Source organism: Gopherus evgoodei, unplaced genomic scaffold (genome assembly GCF_007399415.2).
Source record: "Gopherus evgoodei ecotype Sinaloan lineage unplaced genomic scaffold, rGopEvg1_v1.p scaffold_33_arrow_ctg1, whole genome shotgun sequence".
In the NCBI taxonomy this organism is placed as follows: Eukaryota; Metazoa; Chordata; order Testudines; family Testudinidae; genus Gopherus; species Gopherus evgoodei.
In genome coordinates this window covers 2,037,870-2,065,053 of record NW_022060005.1, presented here as the reverse complement: position 1 = coordinate 2,065,053, position 27,184 = coordinate 2,037,870, and the positions used below count along the sequence as shown (strand labels likewise).

At 46.5% G+C, this 27,184-nt stretch overlaps 1 pseudogene; it reads left to right on the top strand.

The window, feature by feature from the left end:
* The first annotated feature begins 6,016 nt into the window (after positions 1-6,016).
* LOC115641105 lies at positions 6,017-26,710 on the top strand (annotated as a pseudogene).
* The last annotated feature ends 474 nt before the right edge of the window (positions 26,711-27,184 follow it).

Sequence of the window (27,184 nt, the reverse complement as noted above, 5' to 3'; positions counted from 1 at the left end):
TCTAACTTCGCCTGCAGTGTAAGGTAGAATTTGTCCTTTACTTCTTCATCACTGTCATTTTTTGGAGCATAGCACTAAATTAGGGTGATATTATTATGTTTCCCTTTCAGTCTGGCTCTCATAAGTCTGCTGCTGATGGATATCTATTCAAGCAGGGAATGCTCCACTCCCTTCTTCAAAAGGATAGCAACACCCTCATGGTGTTGTCCATCATCCTGTCCAGAAAACAGCAAAGTTTCTCCCAAGGCTGTTGTTAACCTTCCTGATTCCATCCATCTACTCTCGCTGACACCCAGGATGTGTAAGCTCTAGCATCTCATCTCTGCTGTGATCTGAGCTAGCTTCCCTGTTTTGTACATTGTCCATACATTCCAAAAAACAAGTTTTGTTTTTGTTTTGGTGTTGAGCACTTCAGTCTTCATGCCAGTGGCTTCCTTTCAGCTTTCACCACTGGCATTCATATAGGTCATTGACTCCTGACGGCCATCACACACAGTAATTGTGAATTTCTCCACCATTGTTTCAATAACATAAGCATGAACGGAACACATTATAAAATCTATATCCCAGCCTGCATGCCCTCAGAGGTATCAGGAGGACACCCATTGGTGAGGACGGTGGCAATGAAGATGATGAGGATGACAAAGAAGATAAGGACTGACACTCTGGGGTTCCACAGAATGAGATGTGAATGATGCCAGTTGTGATGCTGTATGATTAGGGCCCTATCAAATTCAAGATCCATTTTAGTAAATTTCACAGTCATAGCTTATCAAAAAATCTGAAATTTCACAGTTTCAGATATTTAAATCTTACATTTCACAGTGTTAAAACCAAGGGGGTCCCAAACCAAAAGAGGGTAGTGTGGCGGGGTCACAAGGCTAATGTAAGGAGGTCACAGTATTTCCACCCTTAGGTCTGCACCAACTTCAGCGCTGGATGGCTGGAGAATGATGGCTGCTGACCAGACGCCCAGCTCAGAAGGCAGCACCCTGCCAGCAGCAGAGGAGAAGGAAGTGTGGCAATACCATACCACGCCACCCTTACATCTGTGCTGCTGCTGGTGGCAGCTCTGCCTTCAGAGCCAGGTGACTGACCAGCAGATGCCACTTTCTAGCCATCCAACTGTGAAGGCAGAGTGGAGAGTGATGGTTGCTGGCTGGAGGCTCAGATCTGAAGGCTGTGCTGCCACCAGCAACAGCATAGAAGGAAGAGTGACATGATATGGTATTGCTACCCTCGCTTCTCTTCTGCTGATGGCAGTGGTGCTGCCTTCAGAGCTGAGAACCCAGCTAGCAGGTACCACTCTCTTGTCACCCAGCTCTGAAGGCAACACAGAAGTAAAGGTGGCAATACTGCAATCCCCTTACAAAATCCAGATTTCACGGGCGGAGACAGGGGTGCAAATGTCATGGTCTGACACAAGTTTTTCATGCCCATGAATTTGATAAGGCCCTATGTATGATTGAAGATGACTGTATAATTGTTGCAATTTTATAACAATGGTAGCAACAAATCTTATACTAAGCATATCATGTAAGTTGTCAATGGAAAAGTTACAATCTGTCAAGTATGATTATCCTGGTGAAATCCATGTATCTCCAGATCTGAAGTTATGAATATTGGCTATGTATCTGTATCTCCAACATGTGTTGTATGCCTGGGTGACACCCCCAGACAGACTTACTTCCAGGCTAGACAGGTATGTGTTGATGGCCCATTACGAACACTCCACTCTCACAAAGCTCCATTGAAGAAACTCATCCTGCCGAGCAAGCCTTTCCCTTGGATGCCTCAGAAGGAATATGGGCAATGGCTGTGCCTGTGACTCAACAAAGCATGTAAGGCATGTGGTAAGGACATGTGACCCTGGACTCTACCTTGAGTGAGTAATTTTTCATACACAGAGGTTACAGGCTTCATTTGGGACAATAATTTTCCATGCACATGGCAGAGAATATAAAAGGCACCAGAGACATCTCCATGTTGCCTCATTCCTGGTCCAGTTCTCTGGACTGTGGATTTACAACAAAAAGGAGTATTACAAACTGTGAACTGAGGACCTTCCAATCTTCTGTCCCCAGAGAGACTTTTGCAAGCCAGCAGTCTATTCCAACACTGCTATGATCCTGATCTATGAACACTGATGGTCACTTGTATGTAAATGATTCTTTAATCATTCAGTAACTACCTTCTTTTCTCTTATTAATAAATCTTTAGTTAGTTTACTAAGGATTGGCTGACAGTGACAGTGTGATTGATATATAGAGAGACCTGGAAGTAAGTGTCCAATCCTTTGGAATTGGTAAAACCTTAGATATGGTGAAATGGTTTTTCACGGACCTATGTCCATATTAGACCAATTTGTCTGTATGGGATCCAAGGACTGGAATGCTTAAAGGGGACTGTGTTTTGCTTCTGGTTAACCAGTGTGGTGTTACAGGAGCCCTTTTGTTTTGGTGACTCTAATTATAGCATACAGCACCAGTTTTGGGGGGTTGTCTGCCCTGTTTCTTCCAGTCTACCCTGAGTGAGGCATTTTCAGTGTGGTCCATCCCAGGAACCCGGTCACACCAGTCATAGGGCTTAACATTCAGCCCTATCTCTCTATCTGCTGTTGTATTTCAGTATTTGTGGAATTATCTGTGTAGTGGTTTTGCTAACCACTTATCACATGGGACTTGTGATAAATTGCAGTTGTTTCTCATGTGCTTCTTGGGTGTCTCATTCTGATTATACTGGTAATAACCTTCATGATGCTGTAGATGCTCAGTAGACCTAACCCTTACTGACCACTGTGGTCCAAGAAATTAATCAATGCAACAGTCCATCGAGACGATGAATCTACAGGGAATATTTTCAGTTCTGCAGCAAAACTGTAAAACTATAGGCCGACAACTGCTAACTTCAACCCACCCATCCCTGTGCCAGTCTTCACATATAACATTCAAAAATATGTAAGAAAATATAGATAATTGCAGAGTATTAAGAATGTGCTAATTTGTCAGGAGAATCAATGCCTTTAAGGTCCCGTCTCTAACTGTTGCACTCAGTGTGCGTGATTATAACAAATACAATTTTTTAACAATCTCTAACTTTCATAGCCTTCCCCCGTTCAATCTGAATTCTAAGCTAATATTTTGATCGTGAAGCAGATTCTTTTTGGCAGTCCAGCCGTGCAAAATGATTGTAAATTCAGAACATCAGGCCATAGGATCAACCCTTGAACAAGAAAACCTTATGATAGTTCAGAACCATCCCAGCAGCCTCCATAATATCTGTCTTCCTCATATCGGCATAGGCAGCATTGCTGGGCAAAACCAAAGTCACCTCTATATCCCAAGTTATCTCTGACTTCAACTGTTGGCAGCTGGGATAAAGTAGAGCAGCTCTGAGCCATCTCTAGTTTATACCTGTGACTGGCCTGGAAGACAGAGGTCTTCCAGTGATTTTCTAGGCCCCTGGAAGTTAGCCATTGTTACTCAGCATTGCAATACCTAGGTCCCTTCATAGATCCCACCCTGGGGGTGTTAACCCCACCTATTCCATGAAAGAATTAATTGGGCCTGAGAGGCCAATTAACCACCCTGCTGGAGGATGGGCCAGGCCTAATTAGAAATAAAGCACAGGCAGGAGAGAGCAGGTTGTTGCCACAAAGAGCTATGTGAGCTCAGTTGGAGGAATGAGACCCACAAGAGAGAAGGGGGGGAGCACCCTCTCTCTGTGGAGCAGTCTCAAAGTAGGGAGAGATGAGCAGGCAGCATCATCTCAGGGGGCTGAGACAGGAACTTTGCCGAGTGCTGCCTGAACCCCTGAGTGAAGGGAAGAGCATGCCAGCCCCTGGACAGTGGGGCTGTGGGAGTCACAGGAGCCTGGGATGAGGCTTGGGGAAGGTTTGTTACTTTAGGACTTGGGGACAGGATGGTGTGACTCCAGAAAGGGAAGGACTCTATACAGCTGTCTAGCTAGAGGGCCAGGACCCTTCTACAGCTGGCACATACCAAAAGAAAGTGGAGGAAATTGAGGCTAAAGATGCAGCCATGCTACAGCCAGCCAAGCTGGAGTGTGCTGGGGCAGCAACTTTGCCACAAGCGCATACAGCAAAAGGCTATGAAGAAGGCAGTAAAGCACCAAAACCATGGGAGGTGAGTATCAAAGGCTGGGGAAGGCTGAGACTCCCAGACAGCCAGGGGTGGCCCTGCTCCCACTCCGCCCCCATGCACCCTCCTGCTTCCTGTTGTGCTGCTCTTCCTCCCCCATGCCAGGGGTATGGCCTGGGCTGGGGCTGGGGCTACGGCCCATGCCATCCACCCACCTGGCCCTTTGGGGCTTGGGGGGCTGAAGGTGCTGGGGCCAGGCTGCCCGCCCACCTGGAACTCCAAGCCTTGGGCCATGCTGCCCACCTGCCGCCCACCTGCCCAGTGCTCCACGGGTGGGGGCCCTGGCTGGGGCCATCCCTGGGGTGGGGGACTAGTGGCCACAGTAGGGGGCTCTGGGCTCCGGTGGGGAGTGGAAGGGGTGGTGGATGGGCCTTGGGCAGAAGGGGTGGGGCTGGGGGCTAGCCTCCCCAAACACGCATTTCACATGCCACCCATGGCCAAAATCATGACTTATTTAAGCAGATAGGATTTGGAGGACAGAGAGGTTACAGTGGGCAGGAGGAGTTGGATGGAAACATGGGTGCTTTCCAGGGGACAATGGGGAGTTACCTAATTCAGAGGTGTCTGGCATAAGATTGAGCCTCCCATCACCCACCCCTCCTTTGTTTCTGAGTCCCACATGCCTGACAATCACTGGCTTACCCAGAGTAAGCCAGAGGCAGTGCTGATCAGCTCCTAGGATGTGGTCCTGTGATTCCATGTGATAGTCAGCTGTCCCAGTTTCATTCAATAAGGAATCAGCAGGTTCCCCTAGGATATTTATCAGCCAGCCTAGTTCTGTGTGCAAAAGAACACGGCTCACTTGATAACTTGGGCTGCCAGTTTGAACATGGACAGGTTCTGTGAGTTAAATTTCTTCTTTTGAAACTTTTGTGGAAGAATGGGGTACTTTGCCTTTTGGGGCACCTCTTACTTTGTCAATTGCTTAATATTTCACTAGTTTCTTGTTTTATAACTTTTTTCTCTCTCTGTTTTTCTCATTATTGTATTTCTATTTCTCTCTCTCTCTCTCTCTCTCTCTCTTTCAGTTGATTTTGTCCCAGAAACCTTTAAGCCTTGTTAAGTGTGGCAATGTGAATTTGGGGGAACGAGCACCAATAGTGTATTTTTGGTTGCACTGTGTCTCAAAGACCAATTTTATCATGGGGATAATAGTCCTGCTCTGACTAAAGTTCTAACATGGCTCTTGGACTCAGTTGAAATATTAAGCATGAACTGTATTTTTGCCATATCAACAGACATCAATGTATTAAATCAGTCCTATGATAAGGAACAAGAAAGCCCTGTAGGTTTTAAATACATTTACTCAAAAGCAAGGTCCTGATCCTGCAAACCTCCTGCTAAGTGTTCTTAGAAAAAGCTCCTTTGTGTCACCATTGAGGGGTGCATTTCTGGCAAGCTAAGTTAATGTTAGAGCTGTTCAAAATGTGCAATTTGAAAAAAATGGGCTCAAAATTGAATTGATTATTAACAAATATGTATGTTGAACAAATCATTTGTAATGAAAAATTCAATATTATCAGTTGGTTGGTTTGTTTTTCCTTCAAAAACTGAAACACTTTGGAAACAGCTTGGAAAAAAAATTGTCAAAAAAAAAACAACCCACAAAATTTCCATGAGAGATTAAAAGAAAATTGTACACGTCCTTTGAAATATTTTCAAGGAAAATATCACTTCCTTATTAGTTCTGGTTCATTTTACTTCTGGATTGGGGAAAAAATATTGTAAAAAGATAAAGATAATACTATCACACAACTGACTTCTTCCATTGGACATTCTCTCTCTGTTAATATTGCTAAACTCCAGAATCTGAGGTTATTAACCTCTTCCTAGACCTCAGGGGTATCGCATCAGTGATGTTACTGAGCTCCACGATCTTAAAAAATGAGTTTCTTTCTCCATTTGTGTCATCTGATTTCTTTGTATATCTGTCTTTAATACTTCTTCAGTTCTTACTCCTTGTGGTAGCACCAAGCTTAGAGAGTCTCCCTAGCAAACTGAAGGAGTGGGAAAAATGCTATACTGACCTTGACTATGAAGAACTGGTGGATATTGCCAAAAATGAATTGGAAAAAGAGTGTCGTTCAAAGAAGGTGGTGATCGTAGGGGCAGGAATAAGTGGACTCACTGCTGCCAAACTGTTGCAAGATGCTGGCTGCAAGGTAATACTAATGATCAAGAGGAGTCAGAGACAGGCCAGGGAATCAGTGCTTCTCTGAAATGATCTGACTGTATTTACACAGTCAACAATGCTGAACACAAAAATAAGGTGAATTTCAATGGGCTGGGTGCTGTGTGCACACAAGCAGTATATTACTGTCTTTTCCAGACACAAAGTTCATTGAGTTAAAGTTAAGGGGCTGGTTCACAAAAAGACTTGGGAGCCTAACTGCGACTTTAGGTGCCTAACTCCCAGAATCAGGCCCCAGTGAGATTTGCAACCCCCCTGCTCAGTTGTCCCTGAACCTTCTAGATTCCTAAACTCACTTAATGCCTAACTTTGAGGGCACATATATTTTTGTCTGTGAGTATGCACACTGCAGCCTACCTCTAGGCGCCCGTCCCCCTTGTCCCAGTGGGACGCATGAACCGGGGGAAGGTCATTATTCCTCCCCCTAAGGGATTCGATCCATGCTCAGAGCTCAGGCCACACGGATGAGTTCACACAAAAGAGCCAGAGATGGGAGGAATGGGAGGACTTCCCTCATCACTTCCAGCCCAGTGATTAGGGTTTTCATCTGGGAGGTGGGAAACTCTGATTCAATTCTCCCCTGTGTATGAGGCAGGGGGGATGGCAAGAGATTTGAACAGGGATCTACCATGCAGGGCTGGCGTTAGAGGAAAGGGCACCCTGGGCTAACCTGTATTTTGGCACTCCTGGCTTCCACTGCCTCCCTGAGCACCCCATCCATTCCACCATCACCTCTGGCCCCTGCTGCCTCCCTGTCCATCCCCCTCTATTGCCCCCAGGTCCTGCCGCCTCCTGCCCTCTCATTGCCCCAAGGTCCTTTCTGTGGCTTCATATCCCAGGCACACCCCGCTACTAGCCTGTTGACCACAGCGCCCCCCCTGACCACAGCACCCTGGGAGGTTGCTTGCATCACCCACCTGTAATGTTGGCCCTGATGCCACCTCTCAGAAGAGTGCCCTGACTACTGGGCAATGGGATAGTCTGATGTAGGTGTCCCTTTCTCTGACCATGGCCACCGAGTTGGGCCCTGCTGATGAGCTGTATAGAAGTACACCGATCTTCCCCCAGTTCATAGATGGCTCTGGGGCATAGGTGTTCAGACATCTAGAGGGAAGCAGCATTCCATCGCATCTCTCCCTTTAAATTTTGCATTTCTACTCATCCCCAGAGTAGAACCTTAGGTACTTAGGGAACTTTGACAGTGAAAATGTAGGCACTGAGTGACTTTAGATGCTTGAAAGATTCAGTGGCAGATGAGCGGGGGTGGGGTGTTTGTGAATGCCAGTGGCACCTACATTTGGGATTTAGGCACCTAAGTCCCTTTGTGAATCTCACCATTAGAAACCGGCAAGTAAAAGAAAACCATGGTCTATGTTTTGTTTTTAGGTTCTGATTCTGGACGCCAGTGATTGCGTGGGAGGATGCATCATGATCTATCACAATAAGGACAAAAGCTGGTATGTGGATCTCGGACCCATGCATTTGCCCAAACACCAGAGGTAATACATTTACCCCTTCTCAGCCACCAATACTATTCATAAAAGAAGAAGCCTCAGTTTTAAGATTTTTATGATCATTCCTAGAAAAAAAATAACGAAGGGCTTTTATCTGATGAACTTAAGATGCCCCCTTCCTGCCTTGCTTGGGATACTGCATTGCCTCACATTGTCAGTTTGTGTGCAAGGGAGAGAGATATCTTTGAGTGGTTGTTATTCTTCCAGAACAGGTGGGCTGCAAATGGGTGAGGATAAGCACGGAGTGGACTGGAGCTATGGTTCTCTACTCTGCCAGCCAGTATATCTAAACTGGCTTAGCAGGGCAGAGCCTAGGATTGGCCCTGATAAATTCCCCCTTAGGCAAAGGGATTAATTCTCCCTTAGGCAAAGGGGTAACCAGAAATTAGAGTTACAATTTGCTTCCTGGTATGCTCTTGGAGTACACAGCTGTCATATACCAGCTATGGACTGGTTACAGAGGTCCCACCCCAGAGAGATCCAAGAGATGTGGACCCTTTATGACAGTGATACTCAGACCTCAGCGGTTCAGAAGCCAAACTAGCTATTAACATGACCCAAAAGAGCCACAGTAGTGTGATTTCATTGTTTCATTTACTATAGTACTACTCATATTTAAACAATATGATGGGAAATATTTGGTATTTTGATATAAATTTGCTGTGAGAATTATACATATAATCTTAATTCTTTCAGCAAAGAAGTTAATAACTTATTGAACGTTGATCATTTAATTTGTTAACAGCATAAAAATTGGTTAATAACTTAAATTGATTAATAATTAAATCACAGTGTTTTCATATCATGTGCCGCAAAAAGCTACAGGAGACATATCAAAGAGCCACTTGCGAGCTGCAGTCTGACTATCATTGCTTTAAAACATCTTTAATACACTGCCAGCTATGGCTATTCTCAGCTCAGATAAGATGTGATACACAGCACACCACATACTGGCTAAATATTTTAGTACAGTTCAGTATTTCATCACATCTCCCCTTTTATCTCTTACATTCCTACCATTGCAAAATTTACACTATTGTGCTATCATTAAAGTTTGGTGTGGATCAGTCTGTGATGTATCTCTGAGTCAGACTGGCTTTCTAATTACACAATCCAAAAGCATCACAATTTGACCATCCGGCTGTTCATTACTTGCATGACTAGCTGTGGTTGGTTAGGTATCTTCGAGGCTTCTTCTTGTTCAGAATCTGATGAGTTTGCTCTGTTGTTTATTCTTTCTATGGGATTAACCGTACATTTTGATGGTTTCTGTTGAACTCTCCACTGTCAGCCTCAATCACATGTGATCTGGGCAATTAATTCTTTTTTTCATTTTGATAGCTGGAATTCTTCATCTTTTTCCTCTATTAAGTTCAGCCAAAATAGTCACCAGGTTCTAAATGGGCAGTTTTCTAACTAAGTGACATGTATTGTAAAAGTGTTTGCCTTTTTGTCTGACTTGGTGACTTTCTTTCTGGCCATTTTGAAGACAGGTACTTTTTCAAAGTCAAAACAGTAGTTTTGAGTTGTCTTCCCATCAGGAGTTGAGCTGGACTATATCGAGTAGCTGTTGTTAGTGTTAGCTCAGAAAAGCATGGAATGGATCTTCCCGCTATAGATTTTCTTCGCTGTCCATGCAGCTCTCTGTCTCTCCATTCACTTGTGGGCAATGTGGGCTGCTAGTAATATGATCAAAATCATATTTTGTTTGAATTTCTTTAAATTCCACAGCAGTGAATTGTAGCCCATTGTCCATCACTACTGGAATACCAAAACAAGTAAAAGTGCACTTCAGTTTTTCAATAACACTCTGACATGTTATGTCTTTCTTTAAGTACATTATTTATATGTACCTGGAAAAATTAGTTCACTCAACTAGATAATGATGTCTTCTAAATCTGCATAAATCTACAGCTAATCTGTTCTAAGGTTTGTTCGGTAAACGTGCTGTTATTCGATATGATTCAGTATTGTCTCTTAAGGTTATTTGTACTGGATTTCCTTTCAAAAGTCCAATATCATCAGATACTCCATTGAGTTCTTCCACCATTCTCACTAGGCCCACCAGGGGAGGGATAGCTCAGTGGTTTAAGCATTGCCCTCTTAAACCTCAGCTTGTAAGCTCAGTCCTTGAGGAGGCTACTTAGGGATCTGGGACAAAATCAGTACTTGGTCCTGCTAGGGATAGACCCCATGACCTTCTGGGGTTCCTTCCCATTTTATGAGATAGGTATAACTCCATTTATTTTATTATTATTATTATTATTATTATTATTTTAATGGCTGCCACACTGCGGCTAAGAAGGTTGTTGGTCTTTGATCTTTTGATCACATGTAGTCTAGATTCATAGCTTTTGTCTTTGTAATTCGTTTCTGTGGTGAACTGGCACATGCAGTTCAGAATACCTCCATGGCTAGTCAGACCTGTATCAGGTGATTTCAGCTCAGAGGGGTAGAAGGTGGCTGTATGTCCCTTCTGATATGACTGTCATGTGCGCTTCTGAGTCAATTTTAATGTCAATAGTCTTGCCATGAATATTTGGTTTCACTCTCAAGGCACACTCCGTGTCATTGCTCATGGTAGATCCCCAGAAACACTGGCTTTTGATTGTTTGTAGTACAAGTCAACCCCCTGACTGCTTTTGGCAGACAGCAGCAAAATGTGCATATTTTGTGCATTTATTATATCTTGCTGTTTTGTCTGGACACACATTTCTTGGGCTATGAAATTTTCCACATCTTGTGTATGCAGTCTTGTCATTTATCTACAATTTGTCCCTCATATCCTTAGGTTAAAGACTTGTCGAACTTATGCTGTTTACCACTTCTAAGCTATTGTGACAGGTTTCAGAGTGGTAGCCGTGTTAGTCTCTATCAGCAAAAAGAACAAAGAGTACTTGTGGCACCTTAGAGACTAACAAATTTATTTGAGCATAAGCTTTTGTGGGCTAAAACCCACTTCATAGGCTGCACTCAGTGGAAAAAAACAGTAGGAAGATAGATATATATATATACACAGAGAACATGAAAAAATGGGTGTTGCCACTCCCATTATAACAAGAGTGATCAGTTAAGGTGAGCTATTATCAGCAGGAGAATAAAAACCTTTTGTAATGATAATCAGGATGGCCCATTTCCAACAGTTGACCAGAAGGTGTGAGTAACAGTAGGACTTAAAATTAAGCATGAGGAAATAGTTTTACTTTGTGTAATGACACATCCACTCCCAGTCTTTAGTCAAGCCTAATTTAATGGTGTCAAATTTGCAAATTAATGCCGATTGAGCAGTTTCTCGTTGGAGTCTGTTTCTGAAGTTTTGTTGTTGTAATATTGCAACTTTTAGCTCTGCAATCTAGTGACCAGGAAGATTAAAGTGTTCTCTGATTGGCTTAATTTGCAAACTTGACACCATTAAATTAGGCTTGACTAAAGACTGGGAGTGGATGTGTCATTACACAAAATAAAACTATTTCCTCATGCTTATTTTTAAGTCCTACTGTTACTCACACCTTCTTGTCAACTGTTGGAAATGGGCCATCCTGATTATCATTATAAAAGGTTTTTATTCTCCTGCTGATAATAGCTCACCTTAACTGATCACTCTTGTTATAATGGGAGTGGCAACACTCATTTTTTCATGTTCTCTGTGTATATATATATATCTTCCTACTGTGTTTTTCCACTGCGTGCAGCTTATGAAGTGGGTTTTAGCCCACGAAAGCTTATGCTCAAATAAATTTGTTAGACTCTAAGGTGCCACAGGTACTTTCGTTCTTTCCACTTCTATGCTAGTTTCTCATGTTTCCCATTTGGCATGTTTGTTTTGCGTTTTTTTAAGGTCAGATGCTTTGCTATTTGAATAGCTATGTGTAGGGTTAAGTCTGTTTTTAATTGTAGCTGCTGTGAATGACTTCACCTGTAAGCCCTGTGGTCAATCTATCTCTGATATTTTCAGATTGTACAGTCTCCAGATCAGTTTTCTGCCAATATATGGAAAACTCTGATAAAAGATTCAACATTTTCCCCTTGTTCTTGAATTCTCTGGTGAAAATATGACCTTTCATAAGTCCCATTTCTCTGAGGTATAAGGTATGCATCAATCACAGGCAGAACCATTTCATAGTCAACTTTGCATCTGTCTTCAGTAAAGAAAAAAAATTTGAAAGTTATGCTGTGCCAGCTTCCTCATAGCATAAATTAAAAAGAAACCATGAATATCATCAGTTTCCTTGTGGAGTTTGGTTGCAAAGCAAAACCTTGCATCCAATCTGTCCATTCTGAAGGTTTATCAAAGCCGAAGTTCTCCAGGGCATTGAGGAGTGACATGTTGATGTGAGTGACCCTGCAACCTTTGCTGCTGCTTCTTTTTTTTTTCTTTTCTTTTTTTCTGCTTGCAACTTTTGTTGCTGCTTCCATTTTCATCTGGCACCAGTTAGACTGCCTTAACTTCTGACCCATGTTACGTACCCAGGAGTGAGCACAGGAATTTAAATTTGGCCCCTTTTGGGAGGCACAGACGCTTGCTGTCCCCCCTCCCCATCCAGCCCCGGGAGGAGCCCGTTGCCCCCCTTCCCCACTCAGCCTTGGGAGGAGCTTGATCTTCCCTCCCTCCGCCCTGCCCTGGCCCCAGTCCCAGCCCCAGCCCAGGCTTGATCTTCCCTCCCTCCGCCCTGCTTCAGCCCCAATCTAGTAGGAGATCGATTCTCTCTCCCTCCACCGAGCCCCAACACCAGTCCCAGCCCAGCCCTGGCAGAAGCTTGATCTGTCCTGCCTCCATGGCCCAGTGGCTGGAGAAGTTCTGTGCCCCCAATGATTATTGGGGTGGGACCGTGCCCCTGCTTGCCCCCCCTTGAGCACACCCCATGTACCAGATACAGACTAGTTACAAAGCTTCCACCTCAGAGTTCCAAGAGATGTGGGCCCTTTAAGAGATCTTTAATATACTGCCAACTATGGCTGTTCCCAGTTCTCATAAAGTATGGTACACACCTCACCACCTAGTGGTTAAACTTTATAATACAGTTTAACATTCCATTATAACAGTGGCTTTCAAACAGGGGAATGCATACCCCTAGGGCTACCCGAGCTCTTGTCATGGGGTATGGGAGAAAAAATTCTTTAATGGTGGACAGACCAGGATTGGGAGGGGAGTGGAGAGATGCACACCTGCAAACTCCCCTATGCAGGCAATCAGGCAGGGCAAGTGGATGCAGGGCTGGCCTTATGGGTGTGTGACCACCCAGAGCACCATGGCCAAGGGCATCAGGATCAAGAGCAATGATCCCTCTTAATTTTTCTACCTGTATGCAGAATAAATTTTGTTATGTGCACTAAGGTAATGTACAGATGTGTGCCACCAGTAGAAATAAATAACCTAGATATAATATATACGTTTAAAAAGTTACCAATAGGGATAATTACATGAGCCAGGACAAGTTAGGCATTTTAGAACTCACTACTCAAATAATTAACTTTCAGCGTAAGAGCAAAATAAAAATTATGAAATACATAGACCAGTCAAAACACTAAAATAACACACTTTGAAAGACTAAAACTATAGAGAACATATGTGCATTGCAGGAAGTACCAAGAATTAACAACAACAACAGAAGTGTTGAGAGGTGTGTGACATGGACAGTGTGTGTGTCTGTGTGTGTGTGTGTGTGGTGACTCACAGACTGTGTGTGAGACACACAGAGACTATGTGTATGTGACACAGTATGTGACTGTTTGTATGCGCGTGCATGCATGCTGGCTGCTGGGGAATTTTCTGAGAGACATCCATCCGTCGTCTTTTAAGGCACTCACTGAAAGCTCTCCTCCTCCTGAACCATGTCCCCTCTCCCCTGCTCTGCAGAGATTGGGTACATGGGCAGTGAGTGTGACACCTGGTCTACACTACGTGTTTAAACCAATTTTAGCAGAGTTAAACCGATTTAATGCTGTACCCGTCCACACAACGAGGCCCTTTATATCGATATAAAGGGCTCTTTAAATTGGTTTCTGTACTGCTCCCCAACGAGAGGAGTAGCGCTAAAATCAGTATTACCATATCGGATTAGGGTTAGCGTGGCCACAAATCGACGGTATTGGCCTCCAGGCGGTATCCCACAGTTCACCACTGTGACCGCTCTGGACAGCAATCTGAACTTGGATGCAGTGGCCAGGTATACAGGAAAAGCCCCACGAACTTTTGAATTTCATTTCCTGTTTGGCCAGCGTGGAGCTCTGATCAGCACAGGTGACCATGCAGAGCTCCTCAGCACAGGTAACAATGCAGTCTCCTGAGAATCGAAAAAGAGCTCCAGCATGGACTGCATGGGAGGTACTGGATCTGATTGCTATATGGGGAGAGGATTCTGTGCTAACAGAACTGCCTTCCAAAAGACGAAATGAAAAAATATTTGAAAAAATTTCCAAGGCTATGATGGAGAAAGGCCACACCAGGGACTCAGTACAGTGCCGAGTGAAAGTTAAGGAGCTCAGACAAGCCCTACCAGAAAACCAAAGAAGCAAACGGAAGGTCCGGGGCAGGGACGAAAATATGCTGCTTCTACGCTGAGCTGCATGCAATTCTAGGGGAGTTCGCCACCACTACCCCACCCCTGTCCCTGGATTCCGAGGTGGGGGTGATAATCTCAGTCAGGGCTGAGGTTTCTGTGGACGGGGAAGATGACGAGGAGGAAGAAGAGGACGAGCTTGCAGAGAGCACACAACACTCTATTAGCCCCAACAGCCAGGAGCTTTTTCTCACCCTGACGGAATTACCCTCCCAGCCCTCCCAAGCCACTAGCCCAGACAGTGAAGCCATGGAAGCGACCTCTGGTGAGTGTACCTTTGTAAATATAAAACATGGTTTAAAAGCAAGCATTTTTTAATGATTGATTTGCCCTGAGGACCTGGGATGCATTTGCGGCCAGTACAGTTATTGGAAAAGTTTGTTAACATGTCTGGGGAGGAGCGGAAATCCTCCAGGGACATCTCCATGAAGCACTCCTGAAGGTACTCCAAAAGCCTTTGCAGAAGGTTCTGGGCAAGGCAGCCTTGTTTCGTCCACCATGGTAGGACACTTTACCACGCCATGAATGTAGCAAGTAATCTGGTATCTTTGCATGACAAAGCATAGCTGCGTATGGTCCTGGTGATTGCTGGCATTCAAGAAACATCCGTTCTTTATATCTCTGTGTTATCCTCAGGAGAGTAATATCGTTCATGGTAACCTGGTTGAAATTCAGGAATTTAAGTAAGGGGACAGAGTTGGCCATTCCTACTGGGCTGTTTGCCTGTTGCTTAAAAGAAATCCTTGCACGTAGCCAAGCAGGGGGAGGGGAGGAGGAGAATAGTGCTGAGCTTTTTCGCGTTTGGCTATCAGGGATCTTCCCTGCTACCAGCCACACGGTGGGGGAGGTAGGAAAGGCGGTGATTAGCAATGATCTTCCATGATACCAGCCACGCAGTGGAGGGGAGGGGTAAAGCGATCATCCCACAGAATTGGAGTGGGGAGGTGGCTTCTGCTGCTGCAGGTTAACAGGAAAGAAGCAGCACTGAACGGGATTTGCTTGGTATTTGGGAAAGGAGGGCACTGTGTATATGAAGGCTGCAGAAGCCGAAAGACAATGGCTTACCATGGCCGCATGCAAGCTGAATTCTGATGCCCAGGCCTGCATCTGTGAGATCTGTAACAGCAGAGCCGCAGGCACTCAATATTAAGATGCAAAATGCGACCTTGTAGTGAAATCACATGTGATATGTAGGGTGAATAATGTTGTTCACTGTGAAAGAGTATAAGCATTGTTCTGTAAAATATATCTTTTTAAATACTTCTCTCCCTTTTTTCCCTCCCTCATGTAGCTGCACATTTTTCAAGCCTCGCTACTTCATCCTGAAGGCTATCTCAGATAAGACGTAGGAAAAAGAAGACACGAGACTAAATGTTCTCGGAAATCATGGAAGTGACCCGCAATGAAAGAGCTCATCTGAATGAGTGGAAGGACGTGGTATCAAATTACAGGAAAGATGCCAATGAACGTGAGGACAGGAGGGACCAACGTGATGATAGGAAGGACGAACGTGAGGATAGGAGAGATGCTCGAGATGAGAGGTGGTGGCAGGAAGATCAGCAGTGGCGGGATGCAACGCTGGGGCTTCTGTGTGATCATACTGATATCCTCCAACGTCTGGTGGAGCTTCAGGAAGAGCAGCGGGGTCACAGAGTGCCACCGCAGCCCCTGTGTAACCACCCTTACCACTCACCATGTTCCATGTCTTCCTCACCCACATGTGAAAGAACGCGTGGGGGAAGGCTTCGTGCACCCGCCCACTCCACCCCCTTGGATAGCCCAACCAAAAGGCTGTCATTACATTGAAATGTTTTTAATGGCCTTTTCCTTTCCTCCTATCCTCCTCCCATACCACACCCAGGATACCTTGTCAGTTCTCTCCCTCTTTTTATAATGACTTTTTAATAAAGAATACATGGTTTTTAAACAATAATGACTGTATTTCCTTAAGCAAGCTGTAATCGAAGGAGGAGGGTGGGTTGCTTACAGGGAATGAGTCAATCAAGGAGGGAGGGGGGTTCATCAACGGGAAACAAACACAACAGTTACACCATACCCTGGCCTGTGATGAAACTCATTTTCAAAGCTTCTCTGATGCGCATCGCTTCATGGTGTGCTCTTTTAATCGCCCTGGCGTCTGGCTGTGCGTAATCAGCGGCCAGGTGTTTTGCCTCAGCCTCCCACCCCACCATAAAGGTCTCCCCCTTACTCTCACAGAGATTGTGGAGCACACAGCAAGCAGCAATAACAAAGGCGACATTGGTTTGGCTGAGGTCTCAGCAAGTCAGTAATGTGCGCCAGTGCGCATTTAAATAGCCAAATGCACATTCTACCACCATTCTGCACTTGCTCAGCCTGTAGTTGAACAGCTCCTGACTACTGTCCAGGCTGCCTGTGTATGGCTTCATGAGCCATGGCATCAAGGGATAGGCTGGGTCACCCAGGATAACTATAGGCATTTCAACATCCCCAACTGTTATTTTCTGGTCTGGGAAGTAATTACCTTGCTGCAGCCGTTTAAACAGAGTAGTGTTCCTGAAAGTGCGAGCGTCATGAACCCTTCCCGGCCATCCCACGTGGATGTTGGTGAAATGCCCCTTGTGATCCACCGGTGCTTGCATCACCATTGAAAAGTACTCCTTGCTGTTTACGCACTGGGTGCTCTGGTGCTCCGGTGCCAAGATAGGGATATGGGTTCCATCTATCGCCCCCCGCCCACAGTTAGGGAATCCCATTGCAGCAAAGTCATCCACTATGACCTGCACATTTCCCAGAGTCACAACCTTTCTTAGCAGCAGCTTCATGATTGCTTTGGCTACTTGCATCACAGCAAACCTCACAGTAGATTTTCCCACTCCAAATTGATTCCCGACTGACTGGTAGCTGTCTGGCATTGCAAGCTTCCAGAGGGCTATTGCCACTCGCTTCTCCACTGTGAGGGCTGCTCTAATCTTGGTATTCTGGCTTTTTAGGGCAGGGGAAGGCAGTCACAAAGTTCCATGAAAGTGCCCTTATGCTTGCAAAAGTTTTGCAGCCACTGCGAATTGTCCCAAACCTTCAAAACTATGCGGTCCCACCAGTCTGTGCTGGTTTCCTGGGCCCCAAATCAGTGTTCAATGGCTAGAACCTGCCCCATTACCAGCAGGAGCTCCAAAGCGCAGGGGCTCACGGTTTGAGAGAATTCTGTGTCCATGTCCTCATCACTCTCGTCGCCGCGCTGCTGTAGTCACCTCCTCCTCCTTGCCTGGCTTTGCAGGTCCCAGTTCAGCATAGACTGCACGAGAATGTGTGAGGTATTTACAACGTCCACGATTGTGATATTGATCTGAGCAGGGTCCATGCTTGCCATGCTATGGTGTCTGCACAGTTCACCCAGGAAAAAAGGCACAAAATGGTTTTCTGCTGCTTTCACGGAGGGAGGGGTGAGGCTGTACCCAGAACCACCCGCGACAATGATTTTTGCCCCATCAGGCACTGGGATCCCAACCCAGAATTCCAAGGGGCGGGGGAGACTGCAGGAACTATGGGATAGCTACAGGATAACTACCCACAGTGCAACGCTCCAGAAATCGACACTAGCCTCGGACCATGGAAGCACACTGCCGAATTAATGTGCCTAGTGTGGCTGCATGCACTCGACTTTATACAATCTGTTTACAAAACCGGTTTATGTAAAATCAGAATAATCCCGTAGTGTAGACGTACCCTGAGAGAGACGGTCCGACAGAGACAGAGATTGTGTGTGCTGGCTGCTGGGAAAGTCTCTGAGAGACCATACGCTATCCCTTTAAGGCACTCACTCAAAGGCTTGTTCAGACCTCAGAACTGCTGCAAGTCCTGAGTCATGTCCCCCCTACCCTGCTCTGTGGAGATGGGGTACAGAGGATGGAGATGGGGGACACCCTGACACCAGCATCCTCCTTTCCCCACGGCGCACTCTGAACAACCATCGGAAGGGTCCCGGGAGCAGCTGCAGGAGCAACATGGCTGCAAAGCAGGGGGCAGGGCAGGCACCTGAACACATGCTATCATTTGGATGTGCAGGGCTCTGCTAATCAACTGTGTGGCATTTGAATCTCTCCTGGGAGGCCACCCAACTGTGTGGCTTACAGGGAACACAGGTCAAGAGATGAGGAGTGGGGCAGGCCTGGGGTTTGAAGCTGCGGAAGGGAGCTTGCAGTAATGGGTGTGGGAATCATAGAATATCAGGGTTGGAAGGGACCTCAGGAGGTCATCTAGTCAACCCTCCTGCTCAAAGCAGGACCAATCCCCAACTAAATCATCCCAGCAAGGGCTTTGTCAACCCTGACCTTAAAAACCTCTAAGGAAGGAGATTCCATCACCTCCCTGGGTAACCCATTCCAGTGCTTTACCACCCTTCTAGTGAGAAAGTTTTTCCTAATATCCAACCTAAACCTCCCCCACTGCAACTTGAGACCACTGTTCTTTGTTCTGTTATCTGGTACCACTGAGAACAGTCTAGATCCATCCTCTTTGGAACCCCTTTTCAGATAGTTGAAAGCAGCTGTCAAATCCTCCCCTCAATCTTCTTTTCTGCAGACTAAATAATCCCAGTTCCCTCAGCCTCCCCTCACAAGTCATGTGCTTCAGCACCCTAATCGTTTTTGTTGCCCTCCGCTGAACTCTTTCCAATTTGTCCACACTCTTCTTGCAGCGTGGGGCCCAAAACTGGACACAGTGCTCTGGATGAGGCCTCAACGATGTCAAATATAGGGGAGTGATCACAACCCTCAATCTGCTGTTAATGCTCCTACTTATACAGCCCCAAGTGCCGTTAGCCTTCTTGGCAGCAAGGGCACATTGTTGACTCATATCCAGCTTTTCATCCAGCAGTAGGGCCTGAGGAGACTTATTAGCAGTTCTCAAACTTCGTTGCACCCTTCTGACAAAAAAAATCACTGCATGAATTCAGGAGGAGGGAACTGAAGTCCGAGCCCATCTAACCCATGCCCCCCTGGGCAGGGTGGCCATTGCTGGCCAAGGGCTTCTGCCCTGGGAGGGAGGCATGTAACCTTAGCCCTCCTGCCCAGGGCTGAAGCCCTCGGGCTTCAACCTCAGCCCCAAGTGGTGGGGCTCAGGCTTTGGCTTTGGCCCTGGGCCCCAGAAAGTCTAACACCAGTCTTGGCGACCTCAGTTGAGAACCCCTGGCCTGCATTATTTGGAAAGGGGTAGGCAGCCTAAAGTGTTTGAAAAGCACTGCATTACAACAACCACACCAAAACTGAGATGTAAAGCAAAATTGAAGGTAGGGTGCACATATCAACAAATGAAAGTTAAAATCCAGCTAGACCATTGCAGTCGGAGTGGAAATAATTAGTAACTCAGGGAATAAATAGTTAAGGTTGAACTTACAAGAAGCCAAAGTATTTGGGACCATATAAACCAGGGGTGGGCAAACTATGGCCAATGGGCCGGATCCGGCCTGTCAGGGCTTTGGATCCAGCTTGCAGAATTGCCACCCCCATGGCGCCGCAGGCCCCATGCCGCTCTCAGAAGTGGCTGGCACCACGTCCCTGCGGCCCCTGGGGAAGGAGGGGCAGAGGGCTCTGTGCACTGACCTTGCCTGAAGGCACCACCCCCCATTCCCATTGGCCAGGAATGGGGAACTGCAGACAATGGGAGCTTCACAGGAGGTACTCACAGGTGTGGGCGGTGCGTGAAGCCCTCTGCCCCTCATCTCCCAGGGGCTGCAGGGACGCGGTGCCGGCCACTTCTAGGAGCAGCGTGGCGTGGCGTCAGGGCAGGCAGGGAACTTGCTCTGGCCCAGGTGCATGCTATTGCCACCCCAGAGCCGCTCCAGGTAAGCGGCGTCAGGCCGAAACCTGCACCCTGAACTCCTCCTGCACCCCGAACCTCTCCTGCACCCTGCACCACAACTCCCTGCCCTGAAACCTTGCCATACCTCTTCTGCACCCCAAACACCACCACACCCAAACCCCCTGCCCTAAGCTCCCTCTCACACTTTGCACCCCCTCCTGCACCCCAACCCCCTTCCCTGAGCCCCGCATACACCTTGCACCCCTCCTCTGCCCCCAACCCCTTGCCCTGAGCACCTTTCTGCACACCGCACTCCCTCCCACACCCTGCACTTCCTTCCACACTCCAACCCCCTGCCCCAGCCCTACATTCATGGCCCTGCATGCAATTTCCCCACTCAGATGTGGTCCTTGGGCCAAAAAGTTTGCCCACCCCTAATATAAACTTCCAAAGTATCTCTGCTCTGGCCCCATAGAGACCCTAGCCTGCCATCTTCCAGGTATGATTCTTTTCATACCTTCTTTGTAAGCTGTTCTGGTTTTGGATCATGGATTTTCTTGAGTGATAACCATGGGTGGAAATGGTTTAAAATGCTTCCCCTGGAATAGAGCAGTAGGCATGAGCTGTTTAGGTCCTGGAAATGCCTCGGATGGTAGGAACACACCATTAAGAACTGAGCTGGAATCAACACAGCTGAGTGGAACATCCTACAGAGACAATTGGAGCCTCAGTCACCGAAAATTAACCCGTAGCTTCAGAGGCAGCTGCATGTACAACCACAACATGGCTGTGTCTGTAGATCAAAGATGAGTGGTGTCAGAAACCTGTGTTGAGAGGGAGAGGACATTGCTGGGAGAGGTGGTCAAACTTTCTCAAGCAAACAGTTTGGGGGTTTTTTTTGCCTGTTTTCCAAAAGTGAATTGTTTGGTGAATTCAACTTTTGTTCAGTTTTGACATTTTTCTCTGTTTACCCCACCCCTTTCCTTTCTCTTTAGGGTTGTATGTGAATTTGTTACAAATTTAAACTGAAACTGAACCCATTCTACAATACTGATAACAAACCTTGGTATTTAGTTAACAAAATCAGAGCAAGAGCTGGAGAGGTAGAAAGAAACCCTGATGTCTTGAAATACCCCTTGCATCCTACAGAGAGAGGAAAATCAGCTAGTGAGCTTTATTGTCAGACACTGGATAAGGTGTGTGTGTTGTGGAAAGGACTTGTGCACGTTGAGTTTCTCTTCATTAGCCTGGACTTTTACTTGTTGGTCCTAAGCTCCCTTCATATCCACACACAGAGCTTTCGCTTTCGAATTTAGTCGTCCTTTCAACCCAGGCTAGTTGGCATGATTGGTAGTATGCATTATAGCCTAGGTTCTGCTTTCACTTGAGCTATTAAGCTGCCCACTTGGCTGTGAAGATACAAGCTAAAAAACACTCAAGTGATGATATTCCTCCAATGACATCCCACAATTCCCCCCCCACCACCACCTTGTGCCAAGAAGAACAAGGGAAAGTCTCATAAAGCAGCTCAGTTTACTGCCTCACACAGAACCATGGAACCCGGCCTCAGAAGTCCTAGAGACATCCATGGGAGAATGTAACATCATTAAGGACACAGTACTTCAGGTTTAGCTTAGCAGTGTGGCTGCTCACGCCCGTGGTAGGCTAACCCAGGCACCTGTCAACCAAGTTACCTCTCCAGTGAGGACCTATCCTGGGAAGCTGATTCTGCAAGGTGCTGAGCACATCTGGGAGATGCGCGTGTGCACACACACGCACACACAGTTACAGCTGAACTCATGAGATTTAGGCTCTTAAAGGACAGATTTTCAAAGGTGTTTAGGTGCTCACAGACATAGGAGCTGACTCGGGGTGATCAGGGGCTCAAGCACGCATAGATAAAAAATAGTGGGTGCTCAGCACCCATCAGCCACAGCTCTTTGTGGGTGCTGCCCATCAGCTGTTTGGTGCTGGGGAAGCAATTGGGGGAGGGCAGAGAGCAGCGAGCAATGGACAGGCGGGAGACTCTGGGTTGGAGTTGGAGTGGGGACAGGAAGAGGCGGAGCCAGGGCAGGGCCTTGGGGAAGAGGCTTCAGGACAGAGCCAGGGTGGAGCATTCCCAGGGAGAAACAAAAGTCAGACCTTATGCTCATAGATGCGGAGGACCCTGGGGCCAGATTATAAAAAGAGACAAAGCAGGGAGCAAGTGAGCATGACTGTGTAATCCAGTGGTTAAGGCACTCAGCTGGGACACCCTGGATCCAGTCCCTTTGCTCCAATGACTATCTGTTCATCCAAAATGGAACAGCTTCAGCATGAGAGAATGGGATTACCCACTAGCCCAGCAGTCAGGGCATTTATGTAAGAGGTGGAGAGACTTCTGTTCAAATCCCTCCACTTCATCGGGTAGAGGGGGGACTTGAACTGGTGGTAAGGGCCGGGCTGGCTCCAGGCACCAGCATTCCAAGCTGGTGCTTGGGACAGCAATTGGCAAGGGGCATCAGTCCTTGTTGTTTTGCTCCCAAGCAGCGCGCCAAATTGCTGTCGCAGACAGCAGGGGCAGTCCATGTGCCCTTATGGCGGCACGCGCATTTCCGCGGCGGCGGCAATTCGGCAGCAGCTTCTATGTTTAGCTGTGTGCGGCAGCTTCAGCTAAACATAGAAGCTGCAGCCAAATTGCCACCATCGTGGAAACGTGCCTGCTGCCCTAAGGGCACACGGACTGCCCCCGCAGTGGAGGCAATTCGGTAAACTGCTTGGGGCGGCGAAAACTGTAGAGCTGGCCCTGGGTAAGAGCCACGTGGCCAGGCAGCTGTGGGAGCTGTGGCGCAGATTCTCCACCTGCCCTGGCCAGGGAGCCTGGGGGGTGGGAACATGGGCCGGGAGGTGCTATCACCTCCCCCTTGATTCGCTCTAGTTACTGGGGCAAAAAGCTACAAAGCGGCTGCAACTGCAACTGCTTGCAACAAACACCTGAGGTGAGCGATTCCAGGAGCGGGCTCACAGCTGAGAATCCCAAGCAGACATAGGTGCCGAACTTCCCAAGAGGGATGGGACTTAGAATACACTCCTCTCTGTGGCATCTCCCACTGACTAATTTAGTCTGCGAGCTGGCTTTTGTGGATCTCATTCTTAGAGGCCTGTCTACCTCCACTCATTGTGCAGGGAGCCTGAGGGTATGTCTGCGCTGCAAAGAAAACCCCATGGTGCCAAGTGTCAAAGCCCAGGTCGGTTGAAAGGGGAGCAGGGGGCTTGAACCGTGGGCCTAAAAATGTGGGTGCACACATTCCTACCTGGGCTAGAGCACATGCTCTGAGACTCTCTCCCCTCACTGAGTTTCAGAGCTAGGACTCCAGAGGGAACATCTACACTGCTATTTTTATCCCTGTGGCCTGAAACCTGCATTCCCAAGTCATGACCGGGCTCTGAGACTTGGAGCTGTGGGTTTGGGGGTTGTTGGTTTTTTGCCAGTATAGATAAAACCCTGAATGCCAAATTCAACCTTTGTGAATCTCACTGATTTTCTAGGCATCTAAAAGTTAGGCACTGCAGTGCTGAGCATAAGTTCTTTTGTGAATTTAGCCCCTAGTGGTATTTTCAAAGACTTAGGTGCCATACTCCCATGGATTTCAATGGGAGTTAGGCACTTAAGTGCATTTGAAAATCTCAGTAGGTGCTATCTGCATATTTAGATGCCTAACTACCTTTGAAAATGCACCCCCTAAAGTACTTATAAATTCTGAAAGTGGGAGCGAGATCCCAGATTCACTTTGTCACATTTGAACATTTTACCTTTAGTCTATTTGTATTGTTTAGAAAGCCTGAGTGACAGGAGTTCAGTCATCTGGAGAACTGCAGGAGTGGAAAACAAAAGCTGTAGCTCGTACCCCCATTTAAAAGATATTCTTAGCAGCTTTTTCACCTGAGTAGTCATTTCATGTCCTCCCCCTTGTGCACACTTAACAGGATGCCATCTACAAGTACATGATCCCAAACAGGAAAAATAACAAACCTTTAAAGGCAGAACTGTGGTCACGAAACAAACGACTGTTTTCTTGGTTTCTACCCAGATAACCACAGACTGCAGTGCTCTGAAAGAGAAATATGACTCCTTTTCCACCAAGGTAATTGAAGTTAGCATTCCAGTATCTTTAAATCTAAAGATACCTGATTTCCTAAGTCTTTCCCCACATTGGCCACTGGAACTCCTTGTGGGATATTCTTGCCATGTGCACACAGCCCATGGTAGGAGATAATGCATCCGAATCTTCCAAAAGCTATTGTTTGTGTGACGGAAACACATTCGCCTCATGAGTCTTCATGGAGCACAGCCTACTTCCCTCTGTGGTCCTTTGGATTCCCCTTAGTGGCAGGAGGAGGCCAGAGCCATGGATCTTCTCTGCCTCTCTCTATCCAAAACAACAGTTTGCAGAAAGTGAGCAGTCTCTGTGCTCCCATATGCCTAATGTTTGCGTAGTGCCCTCCTCCACTGTGATGTGACTGATCTGGCATCTCTTCTTCCCACCCCAGCGCTCTGTGTGACATCCACCTACTGGATCATGGTTTTTTAATCAAAGAAAATGAAATCTTGGTATGAACACTCGGAGTGAAATCCTGGCCCCATTGAAATCAATGGCAAAGATCCCATTGACTTTGGGCGGGGGGAGGGGTCAAGATTGCACCCAGTGAATCAAAACTGGGTGAGAGATTGTGTCTTGAAAGTGAGCATCAGCCTTACTTCAGTGATTGTTTATGAGGAAGCAGACAAATCACTTAGTAGGATAGCGGATGGGTTTGACTCCTGCTCATCCCTTATGGATACTGAATAATTCCTATGTTCAACTGAAATGAGATATCTCTTTGACTGTCATTCTCTATGGGGATATAATATACATGCACCATCCACCCTCTCCACTCTTCCCCGTCCAGGAGTATTTGATTAAAGAAGGAAATCTAAGTAGAGGATCCATCAACATGATCGGTGACTTGCTGAATGAAGATGGTGAATTCCAGCTATCATTTCTTCACTCTGTCATGGACCATGTTACATTGTCTGAGAAGGGGTAAGGAAAAAGGAATCTTTATTCAGTTGCTTTATATGTGGAAGGGACATGTACTTCTGGTAGGATTCATCCATCTTTCAATACATTTAACTGTCCATCAACCTCATCTTATCAATGCAGCCGGTTGCCTTCTTTGAAGTAAGCACTGATGGTCTGACTTGTCATAAAGGATAGGTGTTCATTGCTATAGATCTCTAGCCATAAAAAACCAGGTTCACTTTCACAGTGTCCATAGCTTCTAACTGGGTCAGATCCTATGGAATTCAGTAATTAACTCCAGAGTGTATGTGTTATGGGCATACTGGGGCATCACACTGTTGAATCTCAGAACCACCTAGGTCAAATGACGCTAAGGTAGTATCATTAATGCTTCCCAGTTCCCCCATAAGGCAGAACTAATTCCAAGGCAATCTGAGCAATCATGCAGATTTTAGAGAATTTAGCAGAGTCAAGCTTTAAACAGATAACTGATCTTAACCTTAACAGCAGCAGACCTGATGCTCTACTATAATAAAAGAAGTTGGAATTGGCACTCAGTAGGGGCTAGATTGTATCTTCAGCTATGAAGCACCTTACAGCTCTCTTTGTTGGTCTTGTGGCATTCTCTCAGATAACTGTTGCCCAATGATGTTGTTGCCTTACCATCCTCTTCTTCTCACTGGGGGATTCGATCAGCTTCCCAATACTTTCTACCAGTATATTCATGGGGGCGTTCTATTTCACTCCACAGTAGTGAAGATAATAAACAAGGATGACCAAGTGAGAGTGTTTTACCAGAGGCCAGATGCATTGATTACCTTGACTGTGATGTTCGACTACGTTCTTGTCGTGCCCATGGCAAAAGCCACATGACTTATTCATTTTTCACCACTTCTTTTGACTAACAAGGCCCATGCCCTAGGCTCCATTCACTACTCAGAAGCCACTAGGATTGTTTTGGTCTACTGAAAAGTTTTGGGGGAAAGAGGGAATACAGGGTGGGAGGTCAATCACTAATCGTCCATCCAGATTCATCTACTACCCCAGCCACAATTTCTCCAGTGATCCTTGCTTCATACACCTGGGGCGATGATGCTGAATTCTTCGTTCCCCTCAGTGATGAAAAGTGTGTTGATGTGGTGCTGGGGGACCTGGCAGAAATCCACCAGGTGCCCAAGAATTATATCCAGAGTGTCTGTGATAAGCATGTGATCAAGAAATGGAGCCTGGCAAATATACGATGGGATCCTATGTTTCATTCACCCCGTACCAGTTTGTCGACTACTCCAAAGCTTTATTTCAGAATGAAAGGAGGGTCCATTTTGCAGAAGAACTCACAGCCCAGCCTCATGCCTGGATCAAAACCGCTATGAAATCCGCTGTGAGAGCGGAAAGGAACATCCATGGCATTATCAATGCATCACCCAGGCAGCAGCAGCAAGAGCTGAGGAAAAATAAAATATAATTGATGATATAATAATAATAAGGATGCTTGGGGAAGGCTCAAATGCATCAGCTACTGACTGGGTGCACCGCTAATCAGTGGGCATTACAGAATTGTTACGTTAGGTTTAGCCCTGGTGGGGGAAGGCATAAACTGTCTGCACTGGCATTAGACTGCTACCCTTACACTCAGAGAGAGAAGGGGGTGAGATAATTATCGTTTATTGGACCAACTTCTGTGGGTGAGAGAGAGACAAGTTTTCAAGCTTACACAGAGCTCTTCTTCAGTTCTCTCTCACCCACAGAAGTTGGTCCAATCACAGGCACTGGCATCCTGTGGGCCCTGCAGGTGCTCAATACCAGTAGCGTAGCTGGTGGAATTCAGCGGAAGCAGCTGCTTCCACTCAGGCCAGCAGGCGCGGAAGCGGCACCTGCCAGTGCCCGGCCAGAGGAACCAGGGGGCGGCAGCAGCAGTCTGGCGCAGAAGCGGTGCCTG